The sequence below is a fragment of the Callithrix jacchus genome, chromosome 11 (assembly GCF_049354715.1).
Source record: "Callithrix jacchus isolate 240 chromosome 11, calJac240_pri, whole genome shotgun sequence".
Lineage (NCBI taxonomy): Eukaryota > Metazoa > Chordata > Mammalia > Primates > Cebidae > Callithrix > Callithrix jacchus.
The window spans coordinates 70,169,623-70,186,233 of record NC_133512.1 but is presented as its reverse complement, the minus strand read 5'-3'; the positions used below and the strand labels follow the sequence as shown (position 1 = coordinate 70,186,233).

General features: G+C 33.7%; 1 long non-coding RNA gene across 2 annotated transcripts in view; it reads left to right on the top strand.

Annotated features, from left to right (window-relative positions):
- The window catches only part of LOC118143697 (uncharacterized), a 294,611-nt gene that overhangs the window by 241,593 nt on the left and 36,407 nt on the right, over positions 1 to 16,611 (top strand). For both annotated transcript variants that reach the window (XR_013524047.1, XR_004728032.3), the window contains one exon: positions 5,289 to 5,444. This is a non-coding gene — a long non-coding RNA (uncharacterized LOC118143697). The remainder of the gene's footprint in view (positions 1 to 5,288; positions 5,445 to 16,611) is intronic.

Here is a 16,611-nt window from a genome sequence, read left to right as displayed (position 1 = left end):
AACAACAAAAATTGATATTTGTTTCCCAACAAAAGGGTTCTGCATTGTAATTTTTTTTATTTTTCAAATGGTTATCTAGCCAAATATTATAAAGCAAATATAATTTTTTGATTTTTGAAAATAACTATAAATACTAATGTCTTATTTTGTTACTATCTATGTTTGATCTCCTGTATTAAGTATTAATTTGGTATTGTAAGGGATAACAATCGCAAGTATACAAAGTAAAAAATAATTGTATCACTTATACTTTTAAAAGCCCTTGCTTTGAAGTGTTCATGTCTTAGAGTCCCCTTTTGTCTTTAATGAAGCCAGAATTTTTTTTTAACTACAAATTCTATTTTATGCATGCTATTTACTCTTCTTTCCCAAGCTATTTTAGGTTAGTTAAGTGCATGTCATATTAATTTACCTGAAAGTGTAACTTTCTGAAGACACCCAAAGGAATATGGACATAACTCTGGGTTGGAACAATGGCTAGTTATGAGTCTTCCAATGAGGCACCATCTGGAAGCATTTGAGAGTTATCGTGCAATCCAGTCAAAGACTGAGTTAAATCTATCATCCTGTAACTGGTCCTGGAATTTAGGTTATAAGTGTACATTAGATAAAATTATATTGACCTTTCTCAACTTTCTTTTTCTTCCTGAAGAGCAATACCAGTCAAATTCTAGGATAATGTCCTCTAGTTCCTAGGCAGTAGGGGGTGAGGAAACTGACCTTAGGGTGGATATCACATGCCCAACAAATGATATTGTTCTTAAAAGAATTTTCTTTTTCATTGAGAAGGTAACATATAAATAGTGCATGACAACATGATGAGTTACATTTAAATGAAGATTAATAGTAGTTGCTAAGCACTGATTAAAGAAACACCATTTCTGCCTGAGTCTCCAGGACAGGTCTTATGAAGAAGTTGACATTTGACCTAAACTTTAAATATTTTCAACCTTCACATGAGTATGGGATAAAAGTCAATCAAAAGAAGGAGAGCAAGAGGAAGAAAAGAAGAAATTTGAAGGAAGAAACAGTATAGGGTACCACCAGAACTACAGAATGGAGAGTGACCATTCTCTAATATGGAACCACATGAGGCTTGGCAAAGGCAAAAATGAGTTGGAACTGCAGCATGTGGGACTTCAAGTGAGTTAAAAGTTTATGGTATAGATCATGAAAGGCATAAAAATGATTTCTAAATATATTTAACAATAATGTTATGACTTGCTCTTTTTTATTTGATTTTAATAATAAAATACATTTTGAGTCAGTGTTGCAAAAATATTGGAGCCTGAAAGGGTTTTAGAAATCATTTTGAAAAAAGTAATCATTTTATACTTGAACAAACTGGGTTCCAGAGACCTTGAATGACATCTTCAAGGTCAGAGAACTCTAACTGAACATTGTAATGCAATCGCACATACTTCTTGTAGTTATTCTGGTTGTGTCGATAATTCCAAACCTAGATTGTAATCAACCTCTATTGAGAAGAGAGTAGAGTCTGATTTGGATGATCAGTTTGTTCAAAAGATTGATTTAAACCCTTAGGTCTGTTCCCTTATATGTAATTATATTTCACTTAAAGTTAGTTACAGACAGAATTGCTAGGAATTTTTAAAAGTGTAAACATCATCATCATGTCCTTTGTTTAGTCCTCCTTTTATGGACTACTATCATGCTGTATAACATTTAGCCTTTCTACTCTTTTTTTCCCAACAAATTTCTGAAAGCAAAACAAAATAAAAATATTAACTCTTTGTTCTTTCTTGGACATAAGTAAACATAGCACTGAAAGGAAGGGAACACTTTGACCTTGAAGCTATCAGCTTTTCTGGAGTTTCAGATATATATGACTCATTTCCTACAGATTAAGATGGGGTGTGTGTGTGTGTGTGTGTGTGTTTACAAGATTAGAAGGAGAAAAAACTTTATGATAAGAGTCATACATTGCCTTGATTTCCGTCCACCTCAGGGAATTACAGTCAAACTCACCTGACATAGATCTTTTGTGGATTTCTGGCATGCTGGTTGTGATGTTGCAGTACTTATTTCTCCTACCAGACTATGTGATGTCTTTTTAAATATATAGCCACATTTAACTGATTTTTTTTAATTTTATGTATTCCCCAGCAAAATTATATGTAACTTGGTGACTTCCTGCCTCTAACAAAGAGACATTAGCTACTTCATCTGGCCTGCAGCAATCACAGAAATATAGTTTCAGGTTGCCCAGGGATGGCCAGTCCAACATCCTAATTTAGTTATTGGAATCCATGCCTACCTAACTTGGGTAGTAACTTTCACATAGAAGGAGCCAGAATTGAGAATTCACATTGATTGAAGGCCTTTGAATGGCCCAAATTACATGGCTGGAGTGAAAGTTCATTACAGTATTGTTTTGTGGCCATAATGTCTCAGAAACATATTTTTTTTTCCTTTTCCTTTCATTTTTTTTCACTTCTTCTGCACTGTTCAGTCCCAGACAGATTTTCCTATGGTCTCCTAGGGTTTGGACAATAGGCATGTTTATGTCTGGTTTGAGCTTATGTCCCACTAATGTGGGGAGGTTTTCTCTAAGACTCTCCAGATTAGGCAGGACCTGACTTTTGGCCACCTCCAGTAAAGCCGGTGAACCAAAATGTGAATGTAATATATTGGTCAATACCTTCAAAGTCTGTTGCTCCAAGACTGCACTTTTTTTGTTATAAACTTCTAAACAAAAATTGACCTGAGAGCGCAGCACTGTAGTGTATTTTTAAATTCTACAATGTAATTAATATCATTTCGAAATATTTATCATTTTTAGAGAATGAGTTAGTTTGGAGAGTCCTTTAGAAACAGAAAATCTTCTTTAGAAATAGAAAAGTAAATTAGTATGAAGATTTTAAAATACCATAGAGAAACATGATATTGAGAGAGTAGTTTGGGTTAATAATGACTGTACAGTTCATCCACCCCATGTGATTCTTCTCCTGCCACATACAGTGTTACACATGATACCACGCAGAAGGCAGATGGGTGATTTTTTCAGAACATGTGTATTTAAAACAAATCATAATGGGGGGGTTAAGAGATTGTCAAGAGAATGATTGAAAAGATGGAGCACTTACTCATTGCATAAGTAATTAAATAAGAAAGGAAGAAACAGGAAATGGTGTTCAGAGAGTTTGGGTGCTATAGGATTTCAGGGGGACTTCTTAGGGTCTTACTGTAAAGTGGATCAGGAAAATGGACTAGAATTGAAGATCACTGTTGATGGTGAAGTCAAAGCTAACTTTCTATGTGGATTTTGAAATCAACTAGATTGAGAATAGGACTTGAAGCAAAGAAAAAACTTTGAACTTAATGTCAATATATTCAGTACATGGAGGTGAAATGTATATAAACTGTACAATAGTAATTGGCAAATATTAGAAGGATTAGAGTGTTCCAAACATAGAAGAGTGAAGGTTTCTGCAAAAGAGAGATAGACATATCCTGGATATAGTAATGGGAATCCAGAAAAAGTCTTGACTCCCATACTATGAGCTTTAAGAACATTACTAACTTGTGCTAATTTAATCCTGTCTTTCCTTCTTTATATTTCACTCTTTTGAGTCAGAGTCTTGTTCTATTACCCAGCCTACACCATCTTGGCTCACGGCAGCCTCAATCTCCCTGGCTCAAGCCATCCTCCCATCAACATCCCAAGTAGCTGGGGCTACAAGTGTGCACCACCACACCTGGCTAAATTTGTATTTTTTGCAGAAACAGGGTTTTGCCATGTTGCCCAGGCTGGTCTTGAACTTCTGAGCTCAAGCCATCCACCTTTGGCTTCTGAAAGTACTGAGATTGCTGACATGAGCCACCATGTCTGGGCAATTTAACCCTTTCGTCATATAAGACCATCAGTGAGTTGTGTGTTTGGGCCACATTGCTTTCTTCATTGTCTGATATGTAATGTTAGAAAACCAAAGAACCAAGCAAAGGTAGACCCAATAACTGTGCATTGGGTATTAGAAAAGTAGAATGATTGTGTGTATACTTTAATAAGAGAGAAAACATATAGCAGTTAGGAATGTTATACTTTGGATGGGTTTTGAAAGATAATTGTGTGGATTTGTATTTCCTATGGGTTGAATTGTGTCCCTCTGAATGAGATATCTTTAAGTCCTAACCCCACTACTTCAGATTGTTACCTTATTTAGAAATAAAGTCATTGCAGATGTGATTAGTTAAGAGGAGGTCATATGGTACTAGAGTGGTCCTCTAATCTGATGATGTTGCTATTGTTATGAATATGTGTGTGCAAGCATGTGTTTATACAACTCTTGTGACAATCAAGTTCTGATGGGGATGTGAAGTAACTAACTTTCCTACATTACTCATGAACATGCAAAATGATACAGCCACTATGGAAAACCATTTATTAGTTTCTAATAAGTTAAATATACATACCATGTTACTTAGATTTTTACATAAGAATAATAAAATTTATGTTAATACAAAAGTCTTATCGAAGTTTTCTTCATAAAAATCTGCAAACAACCATGTTCTTCAACTGACTCATGTGAAAACCACAGTTCTTTTGTTCTTACCCTTCTTTTATTACTTAGTGATAAAGAAACAAACTCTTGATGCACTCAGCAACATGAATAAATTTCAAATGCATTATGCTTAGTGAACAAAGCAAAATTCAAAATGCTACATACTGCATATCTCATTTATATAACATTCTGGAAAAGGCAAGATTACAGGGATGGAAATCACACCTGTGATTGCTGAGTGTTAAGAATGAGGGGAAGAATTTGCCTTAAAAAATCTGGCATGAGTGATTCACATGTTTGTAGAGGGGGTGTGATTGGAACTCTGTGGTGCTTTGATTGTAGCAGTGGTATTATTTTTAAACTGTATTATTTTGCCAAAAGTCACTCTAAAGGAAGCAGATATCACTGTTTGAAAAATTTAAAATATATTTGAAACACTTTTAAATGCCTAATATCAATATACTATGGTAAATAATCCAAAGGCATATACTAGTTTCTAGGAGTGCTACAACAAATTATCACAAATGTGATAATTTAAAACAATACAATTTTATTCTCTTATACTTTTAAAAGTTGAAAAGTCTGAAATCAAGGTGTTGGCTAGGTTGCTTTCTTCCAAAGATTCTGGGAGATAATATTCCATGCTTCTCTCCTGGCTTACAGTGTTTGGCAATCCTTGGCTTGTAAATGAATCACTCCAGTTCTACCTCCATCTATGGCCTTCCATTCTGCATATCTTTGTGCCTTTTTTTTTTCTTTTATAAGGACATCTGTCATTGAATTTAGGACCCATACTAATCCAGGATGACCTCATCTCAAGATCCACACCTTTATTACATCTGCAAAGAAACTTACTTGAAATAAGGTTACATCGTGAGGTTTTGAGAAAACATCCTCTGAAGGAAAACGAATCAACCCACTGTAAGTCATCATACCAAATTTTAATAAGTATAGTCATATATTGACATAAGAACACTGATTAGCATGTTCACTCATGTTTGTATTCTAAAAATATTTTGCCTTGTATATTTCTTAGGATCACAGGCTAAAAAGAATAGTAAAATGCTCTTATTTCTATAACCTCACTACCGTAATTTTTAAGAGTATATTTTAGTGTTTTTTTCTGTGAGTAAGCTGAATAGTCTTATAAATTATAAATCACATGAATATTTAATAAGACACAAAGTACATTCAAGTTTATGTGTGTAAAAGTCATGCATTGACCCAATTAGCTGGTGAGTCAAATACTGTCTTTAAAGCATTTAAAAATTTTTCAAAGTGTGAAAATTAACATTGCTGAACAAGAAACTTAGAATGATGTAGCTGGTATGAACTAGAATACAATGTAAAGACCTAGTATTAAATTATGTCCAACAACATTAAGAAACCAATGAGAAGAAATGGTGGAGAGAAAATAATAATTAGGCTCTTAAATAAATTTTTTTTAACATTTAAAGTTCAGGGGTACATGTACAGGTTTGTTATATAGGTAATCTTGTGTCATGGGCATTTGTTTTATAGATTATTTCATCACTTAGGTAATAATCCCTGTACCCATTTGTTATTTTTCCTGATCCTTTCCCTTCTCCCACTCTCCACCCTCAATAGACCCCAGTATGTGCAGTTTTCCTCTGTGTGTCTGTGTATTCTATCATCATTTAATGCACACTGAGAACATGCAGTATTTGGTTTTCTGTTTCTGTGTTAGTTTGCTAAGGATAATGGCCTTCAGTTCCATCCCTGTGCCTGCAAAAGACATGATCTCATTCATTTTTAAGGCTGCGTAGTATTTTCTGGTGTATATGTACTACATTTTTTTATCCAGTCTATCACTAACAAACATTTAGATGTATTCCATGTCTTTGTTATTGTAAATAGTGTTGCAGTGAATGTATTTGTGCATGTGTCTTTATAATAGAATAATTAATATTCTTTTGGATCTATACTCAGTAATGGGATTGCTGGTTTGAATGGTATTTCTGTCTTCAAATCTTTGAGGAATTGTCACACTGTCTTCCACAATGGTTGGACTAATTTACACTCTCACCAACAATGTATAAGCATTGTTTTTATCCATAATCTTGCCAGCATCTGTTATTTTCTGACCAAAGTCAAATTAGGAATGAACCCCCATTCCCAAATGCCACAAAGTGAATAAAATGTCTAGGAATAGAGCTGACTAGAGAAGTGAAAGATCTCTACAAGGAGAACTACAAAATACTCCTCAAAGAAACCAGAGATAACACAACAAATGGAAAAACATTCCATCCTCATGAATAGGAATAATAAATTTGTTGAAATAGCCATACTGCCCAAAGAAATTTATAGATTCAATGCTATAACTATTAAACTACCAAGGTCATTCTTCACAGAACTAGAAAAAAAACTGTTTTAAAATTCATATGGAATCAAAAAAGGCCAAATAGCCAATGCAATTCTAAGCAAAAAGAGCAAAGCTGGAGGAATCACGCTACCCAACCTCAAACTATACTACAAGGCTACAGTAACCAAAACAGCATGGCACTGGTACAGAAACAAACACGTAGACCAATTAAACAGAATAGAGAACCCAGAAATAATACTTCACATCTATAACTATCTGATCTTCAACAAACCTGGCAAAAACAAGGAATGAGGAAAGAACTCCCTATTTAATACATGGTGCTAGGGTAACTGGCTATCCATACACAGAAGATTGAAACTGGGCCACTTCTTTCACCATATACAAAAATTAACTCCAGATAGATTAAAAACATAAATGTAAATCCCAAGAATATAAAAACATTGGAAGAAATCATGAGCAATACCATTTAGGACATAGGCATGGGTAAATATTAATGATGAAGACACCAAAAGCAATTGCAACAAAAGGAAAAATTGAGAAATGGGATCCAATTAAACTAAAGAGCTTCTGCACAGAAAGAGAAATTATCAACATGGTAATCAGCCTACAGAATGAGAGAAAATTCTTGCAAACTATGCATCTGACAAAGGTCTAATATCCAGCACCTATAAGGAACTTAAACAGATTTATAAGAAAAACCCCATAAAAAAGTGGGCAAAGGACATGAACAGACAATTCTCAAAAAAGATATCCATGCAGATAACAAGTAAGTGAAAAAGCTCAACATCACTGATCATTAGAGAAATGCTAATCAAAACCACAATGAGATACCATCTCACATCTATCAGAATGGCTATTATTAAAAAATTAAAAACTAATAGATGGTGGCAAGATTGTGGATAAAAGCAGTGCTTATACATGGTTGCTGACAGTACAAATTAGTCCAACCATTGTAGAAGACAATGTGGTAATTGCTCAGTAAAAACAGAAATGCCATTCAACCCAGCAATCTGATTACTGCATATATGCCAAAGGAACATAAATTATTATATTATGAAGACACATGTATGTGTTATGCTCATTGCAACACTTTTTCTGATAGCAAAGACATGGATTCAACCTTAATATCCATCACAAAGTGATTAGAAAAATGTGGTACATATACACCTTGAAATACTATGCAGCCATAAAAACGAACAAGATTATGTCCTGTGCAGAGACATGAATGGAACAGGAAGCCATTATCCTTAGCAAACTAACACAGGAATGGGAAAACCAAAGAGCAGGGAAAATAACTAATGGGTACTAGCCTTAATACCTGGGTAATAAAAATAATCTGTACAACCCTCATGGCATAAGTTTACTTATGTAACAAACCTGCACATGTATCCCTGATCTTAAAATATACAGAGAATAAAATGAGATAATACCTAAGAAATTTTCAGAAATGATAAAAACACATAAATCTCTAAATATAGGAAACAAAATGTATCCCAGCAAAACTATCTTTATAAAAAGAAGAATGAAGTAAAATATTTTACAGCAATAAAATGTGTAACAGTTCAGCATCATTACACCCTCATCGAAGTAACTTTAAAATATAAACTTCAAGGGGAAATAAAACGACCACAGAAGGAAAATATGTGGGTACAAGATAAAATGATGATCAAAGAAAACATGAAGAATCAAAGAAACCCAAAGTGAGTCTAAACAGTGATTTATACTGATTTAATTTCGGTTACATGGAAAGTTCAAGAAATTCTGGTTGACTTAAACCAATACATTAAAAAAAAACTCACAAAATAAATACAAGCTTTTTGAGACTTGAGACAAAAACAGAAACTACAACTGTGTAAGATGCACACTAACATTAGATTTTTCGTTACTAGCTTTGGATGCCAGAAAAAGTAATAAACAGTTCAAAAGTTATTAGGGAAAATGACTTTGAATAGGATACTAGCTCTAGACAAATCTTAAATCAAGTATAAAGGTAGAATAATGACTTTTTTTCAACTAATGGACTTAGAAGGGATTTATTACATAACTGCTGCATTAAAAGTATATTATTGTGACATTTTAAATAGTGGGAGAGAGAAATGAGAAACTCCAGGAAAAATAAAAAACTATACAAAAATTTTATTTTCCAATTATGGAGCAAACTAAAATGTGAGCACAAGTTTAAACCAACTGATAGACTGATGAAAATATAGTATTTAATTATATATTAATGTGGACTGTATTATACTTTCAGTAATTCAGAGGTCATGATATTGAAACACTACAAAAGAAAACATTGTGAAATATGACTTGGACTTGCAGTTAATGTCTCAGCAACAATAAAAACAAGGTTCATTAGTTTTCTACTTTTAGCTCATCCTGGAAAGCAAAGAAAACCTACCTATGATCACAGAGCAATTGTAAATTTTATTAATTTTGACCATTTTAAACTGATGTGCTGAGGACAAAAAAATTATAATAAGGAAAAGAGAAAATAAAAAGATTAAGAGTTAGATATGATATAGAAGGGAATTTGGTGATGATAATTGATAAAATAAATACATTAAACAAAGATATGCAGCTAAGCAATTTAAATAGTGATCAAAAATATCTGATGAAGAAAATGATGATAAGTGGATGACTCCCTGCATTATCAAAGTTTGCAGCTTCCACAGTGGACAGTTAATAGATAACACAGTCCATAAGTCAAGAAGTGGAGAATAGGTATGAAGATAATATTTTTATAAAAAAAGAAATGATTACTAGGTGATGTTTTGTTTTGTTTTTTTTTATATTGGGCTATCTATGAAGTGATGGCAAATATGCAAAGATGATCATTTTTTATTATGTCACCTGTCTTATGTGAATCTATATGGTATTATTTTGATTCAAGTATTAAAATGTATATGGAAAATCATACCAGTAAAATTATTTTTTAATAAGATTTCTCAACCATATGATAAGCATTTAAAGATCCAAAGCTGAGGACAGTGAGAAATTTTTTTCCCAGGTTTATATTATTCTTCAAGAGAAACGTGACCAATAAGTGAAAATAATCCGTGCAAGTTCAAAATTTTTCAAATGTATTTAAATACATATTATTATATATTGGTTTTTGATCATATTTAAATAACTTTTTAAGAAGGAGTGAAGGAAAACTTGGCCCTCTTTTTATATGTTTTTTCAGTTTTAATACTCTTCATACAAGTTTCTTCCATTTGTTTCAAATTATTATACATAATTCATTTGTTAATCTCTAAAATGGAAAGAGGAAAAGCCCAAATTTTCCTCATTATGAAGTGTTGGATGTAGAAAACCAGAACATTGAGATTATAATTGTCCTATCAAATATACGTTTGTGTTATTACTTCTTAACTTCTGATGTATTTTTCCATATAAGTATGAAATATGAGAAGTTGGTATTCAGATGAAAGCTCTAATATCCACTCACTGTGAACTCTGCATAATTTTGGAAATAATGTCTTTAAAGTTTCTTTTTTTTTCTGGTTGGCTTTCAAATGCTATTTTAAAAGTTGCATACATTCCCTTGACATGGATTTTCATAGTTATTTCTTGTTTCTGGGATACTAATATGGTCTATTTTTTGTCAATGCACAGTTTGTACAATGTTTCTTTTAAACAATTCTTTTCTTTGGTGATATGTTTAGTCATTTTATTCTAAAAAATATTTTAAAAATATATTGTAACTATTTCTAATATAGACCATCATCATCATTAATTCATTAGGAATCAAAAATAGAATATATTAAGAAAACCAAATTAGCATGTTTCATTTTAATGTGCCTCCAAACTGTTTTTTTCTTATAGTATACTAAGCTTATGGGGAAAGTGTTCCAACTGACAGATTGTTATTGAGAAGGCTATAAAGAAAAGACTGTTTTTATTAATACCTTTTCACAGATACTAGCCTCAAGATATTAGAATAAAATGCAATGTGTGAGTTTAAGTGCTGAATAATACGCTAGGTTGCTGGTAAAGGAATATGCTTAGCAAAGTATTTCCCCTTTGAAACATTATTATTTTTCCCCCAGGAAACCAGCTGGTGAGTAAAGCAATATTCTTCTTTTTTACCAAATTACAGAATTCATTTATGTCCTGTGGGCAAAGGTAAACACACAGTAATCACAGCTCAGAATCTTCTGATTCAGGAAATGCCCATCAAGCACCCTAATGATGTCTTGTTTATGTTGATGGTTTATTGTTTTTCCTAACACATCTGAAATATTTTACAATTCAGCTGATTCTGGCAGTTTCCAAGCATTTTCCCAGTCTCAGAGAGGAGTACTTGCCCTGCCTTCTGCAGAGCTGGCTGACAAAGGCGGCATTCTAACCTTTGGCCAGGCGCTTGTCTCCAGCAAGTCCCTGCATTTTTGATTTGCCTAGGGAGCACTGAACACTGCAACCTCAAAAGCAAATTAGACTGAAAAGCTCCATTCAAGTGAATGCTGTTCTAGCATTTAAAAAAAAATAAACAATTTTTTTTAAACTAGAAGTTTGAGGAACAACATATGTACAGCAAAACACACACAATAGGCTACAATGAAAGGATATAGTGGGAGACTTTAATACTCCACTATTAATATTAGACAGATCAATGGAATGAAACTTAACAAGGATATCTAGGACTTGAATTCAGATCTGGACTAAGAAAAACTAATAGACATTTACAGAACTCTCCACCCCAAATCCAAAGAATATGCATTCTTCTCAGCACCACATCATACCTACTCTAAAATTGACCACATAATTGGACATCGATCACTCTTCAGCAAATGCAAAACAATGACAATCATAACAGTTTCTCAGACCACAGTGCAATCAAATTAGAATTCAGGATTAAGAAACTAACTCAGAACCACCCAACTTCATGGAAACTGAACAACTGGCTCCTGAATGTTGACTGGATAAACAATGAAATGAAGGCAGAAATAAAGATGTTCTTTGAAACCGACGAGAATGAAGATGCAATGTACCTGAATCTCTGGTACACATTTAAAGCAGTGTCTAGAGGAAAATTTATAGCAATAAATACCCACATGAGAAGAAAGGAAAGATCTAAAATTGACACCCTATTATCAAAATTGAAAGAGCTAGAGGAGCAAGATTAAAAAAACTCAAAAGCTAGCAGAAGACAAGAAATAACTATGATCACAGCAGAACTGAAGGAGATAGAGACACTGAAAACCCTTCAAAAAATTAATAAATCCAGGAGCCGGTTTTTGAAAAAGACCAACACAATAGACAGACCACTAGCCAGATTAACAAAAAAGAAAAGAGAGAATAATCAAATAAATGCAATAGAAAAAGAAAAAAGGGATGTCCCCACAGCTTCCACAAAAATACAAACTAACATCAGAGATTTCTGCAAACAACTCTATGCACATAAACCTGAAAACCTGGAGGAAACGGATAAATTCCTGGACATTTGAACCCTCCGAAGCCTAAACAAGGAAGAAGTCAAAACCCTGAATAGACCAATAACAAGGTCTGAAGTTGAGGCAGCAATTAATATCCTACCAACCAAAAAAAGCCCAGGTCCAGATGAGTTCACAGCCAACTTCTACCAGACATACAAAGAGGAGCTGGTACCACTCCTTCTGAAACTATCCAAGCAATCCAAAAAGAGGAAATACCCTAACTCATTTTATGAGACCAACATCATCCTAATACCAAACCCGGCAGAGACTTAACAAGAAAAGAAAACTTCAGGCCAATATCCATGATGAACATGAATGAAAAAATCTTCAATAAAATACTGGAAAACCGATTGCAACAGCACATCAAAAAGTTTATCCATCACAATCCAGTAGGCTTCACCCCAGGGATGCAAGTCTGGTTCAACATACGCAAGTCTATAAACGTAACCCACCACGTAAACAGAACCAAAGACAAAAACCACATGATTATCTCAACAGATGCAGAGAACACCCTCGACAAAATTCAACCGTCTTTTAGGCTAAAAACTTTGAATAAACTAGGTATTGATGCAACATATCTCAAAATAATAAAAGCTATTTATGACAAACCCACAACCAATATCATACTAAATGGGCAAAAACTGGAAGCATTTCCTTTGAAATCTGGCACTAGACAAGAATGCCCTCTCTCACCACTCTTGTTTAATATAGAATTGAAAGTTCTAGCCAGAGAAATCAGGCAAGAAAAAGAAATAAAGAGTATTCACTTAGGAAAGGGGAAGTCAAATTGTCTCTATTTGCAGATGACATGATAGAAGACACCATTGTCTCAGCTCAAAATCTCCTGAAACTGATAAGCAACTTTAGCAAAGTCTCAGGATACAAAATCAATGTGCGGAAATCACAAGCATTTCTATACACCAATAACGGACTTAAAGAAAGCCAAATCAAGAACGAACTGCCATTCAATTTTGCTACAGAGAATAAAATACCTAGGAATACAACTAACAAAGGATATAAAGGACCTCTTCGAGAAGAACAAACCACTGTCCAAGGAAATAAGAGAGGACACAAACAGATGGAAAAATATTCCATGCTCATGGTTAGGAAGAATCAATATTGTGAAAATGACCATACAGCCCAAAGTAATTTATAGATTCAGCACTATTGCCATGAAGCTATCTATGACCCTCTTCACAGAACTGGAAAAAAACACCTTGAAGTTCATATGGAACTAAAAGAGAGCCCGCATAGCCAAGTCAATTCTAAGCAAAAAGAACACAGCAGGAGGCATCACACTACTAGACTTCAAACTATACTACTAGGCTGCAGTAATCAAAATAGCATGGTACTGGCACCAAAACAGAGATATAGACCAATGGAACAGAACAGAGGCCTTGGAGGCAATACCACACATCTACAACCATTTGATCTTTGACAAACCTCACAAAAACAAGCAATGGGGAAATGATTCCCTGTTTAGTAAATGGTGTTGGGAAAACTGGCTAGCCATGTGCAGAAAGCAGAAACTGGACCCCTTCCTCACACCTTACAGTAAAATTAACTCCAGAAGGATTAAAGACTTAAACATAAAACCTAACACCATAAAAACCCTAGATAAAATCTAGGCAAAACCATTCAGGACAGAGGCATAGGAAAGGACTTCATGACTAAAACACCAAAAGCATTGGCAACAAAAGCCAAAATAGATGAATTGGATCTAACTAAACTCCAGAGCTTCTGCACAGAAAAAGAAACAATCATTAGAGTGAACTGGCAACCAACAGAATGGGAAAAAATTTTTGCAATCTGCCCATCTGACAAAGTGCTAATATCCAGAATCTACAAAGAACTAAAACAGATTTAGAAGAAATAAACAAACCCATTCAAAAGTGGGCAAATGATATGAACAGACACTTTTCAAAAGAAAATATATATGAAGCCAACAAACATGAAAAAATGCTCATGATCACTGGTCATTAGAGAGATGCAAAGCAAAACCACATTGATATACCATCTTGCACCAGTTAGAATGGCAATCATTAAAAAATCTCTAGAAAACAGATGCTGGAGAGGATGTGGAGAAATAGGAACACTTTTACAGTGTTGGTGGGAATGTAAATTAGTTCAACCATTGTGGAAGACAGTGTGGCACTTCCTCAAGGACCTAGAAATAGAAATTCTATTTGACCCAGCGATCCCATTATTGAGTATATACCCAAAGGATTATAAATAGTTCTATTATAAAGACACATGCACACATATGTTTGTTGCAGCACTGTTTACAATAGCAAAGACTTGGAACCAGCCCATTGATGATAAACTGTACAAGGAAAGTGTGGCACATATACACCATGGAATACTATGCAGTCATAAAAAACAGTGAGTTTGTGTCCTGTGTAGGGACGTGGTTGAATATGGAAACCCTGATTCTCAGCAAATTGACACAAGAACAGAAAATCAAACACTGCGTGTTCTCACTCATAGGTGGGTATTGAACAATGAGAACACATGGACACAGGGAGGGGAGCATCACACACTGGGGTCTATTGGGGAGGACTAGGGGAGGCACAGCAGGGAGTAGGGAGTTGGGGAGGGATAACACGGGGAGAAATGCCAAATATAGGTGATAAGGGACAGAGGCTGCAAACCACATTGCCAAGTATATACCTATGCAACAAGCCTGCATGTCATGCACATGTACCCCAGAACCTAAAGTGCAATAAAATACATACATATATACATATATATAAATTAGGCAAAGCAAATTGAACTCAAAATAAGGAGAAGAAAGTAAATAATGTAATAAAATCAGAAATCAATGAAATTTTTTAAATGCAGCAAAAAAGTCACTAATTCTTTGAATAATTCAGTTTAATTGAAAATCATCCAGACTAGGGAGATAAAACAGAAAACTAAAAATGTTAACAGTAATGACTAATATTTTAGATAGGTCCTATTTTTCCAAATTAATTTATATTTTTAGTAAAACAATTCAAATTCAAAAAAAGAAAATTATATATATATAATTATGTATATTTGTATATATATATGAATATAAGCATTTAAACTGAAGGCTTATAAATATAAACAATTAATAAAAAATGTATAAGGAAAACATTTTTTTTGAACCAGAGTCTCGCTCTGTTGCCCACACTGGAGTGCAATTGCAGGATCTGTGCTCACTACAACCTCCTCGTTTTGGGTTCAAGCTATTCTCCTGTGTCAGCCTCCCAAGTAGTGGGAATACAGGCACCCACCACCATGCTTGGCTAATTTTTGTAATTTTAGTAGAGATGGGGTTTTACCATGTTGGCCAGGCAGGTCTTGAACTACTAACCTCAGGTGATCTGCCCACCTCAGCCTCCCAAAGTACTGGGATTACCAGCATGAGCCACCACGTCCAGCTAAGGAGAACGTTTTGATTAATAAAGAGATAGATAAAGATGTGGAAGCATTGCCTGAAATTTCTTGATTAATAAGCTTGAAATGTTAGGTATTTAATTAAAATAAATGTTCTGTTTATTTCACAATATCTCAGTCCCCTTCTCTCTGTCTGATTGTTGATGCTGTCATAACCATTGATGAAAACAAAAATCCTCTGTAGAATTAAAAAATATTTATAAGTATTAGATTTTGAACCAATTATTCTGGATATGATATCATGGAAAAAATATTTTTACAAATCATTTAAAATATTTTTCTGCTGAAGTATTTTATTACATCTAGAACCTTAACATAAAAAGAAAAAACAGAGTAAAAATTGATAATGTTTGAAGCAATAAGTAGCTCAAAAGATTTTAGTATAAATATCTTCATTGTAGTCTCCCAAAATATCTTCATTGTAATCTCCCAAAAAAATCATCTTTTCAGTTTAGTGTCAGAAATGAAATGAACTATGGGTCCAATATACAACAATATTTCTTCCATTACTATGCAATTTATATTTAAATAGGAAAATGTAACTTTATGCAACAGTATAGCATACTCATGAAGCTCATAATTCATCAACAAAGCTTAAGCAATCCATTTACTGTACACAAAATGTTTCGTTACCACTTAAATTTTCCAGAGTAGGTAAAATATTGTAGATAACATCTATAATTTTGAAATACCATCTTTGAAGTATATTTTACTATCAGAAGCATTTCCATGGCTTCTATACTGTTAAACACTAACTAGAAATTTGTATTTATTATCTAAAAGACTCACAAGTATGTGGCTAGAATTTCATTGAAACACTAAATTTCAAAAATGTTAACCTTGATATTAATTCATAGACATATCTTTTTAAGTAAATTAAGTAAAT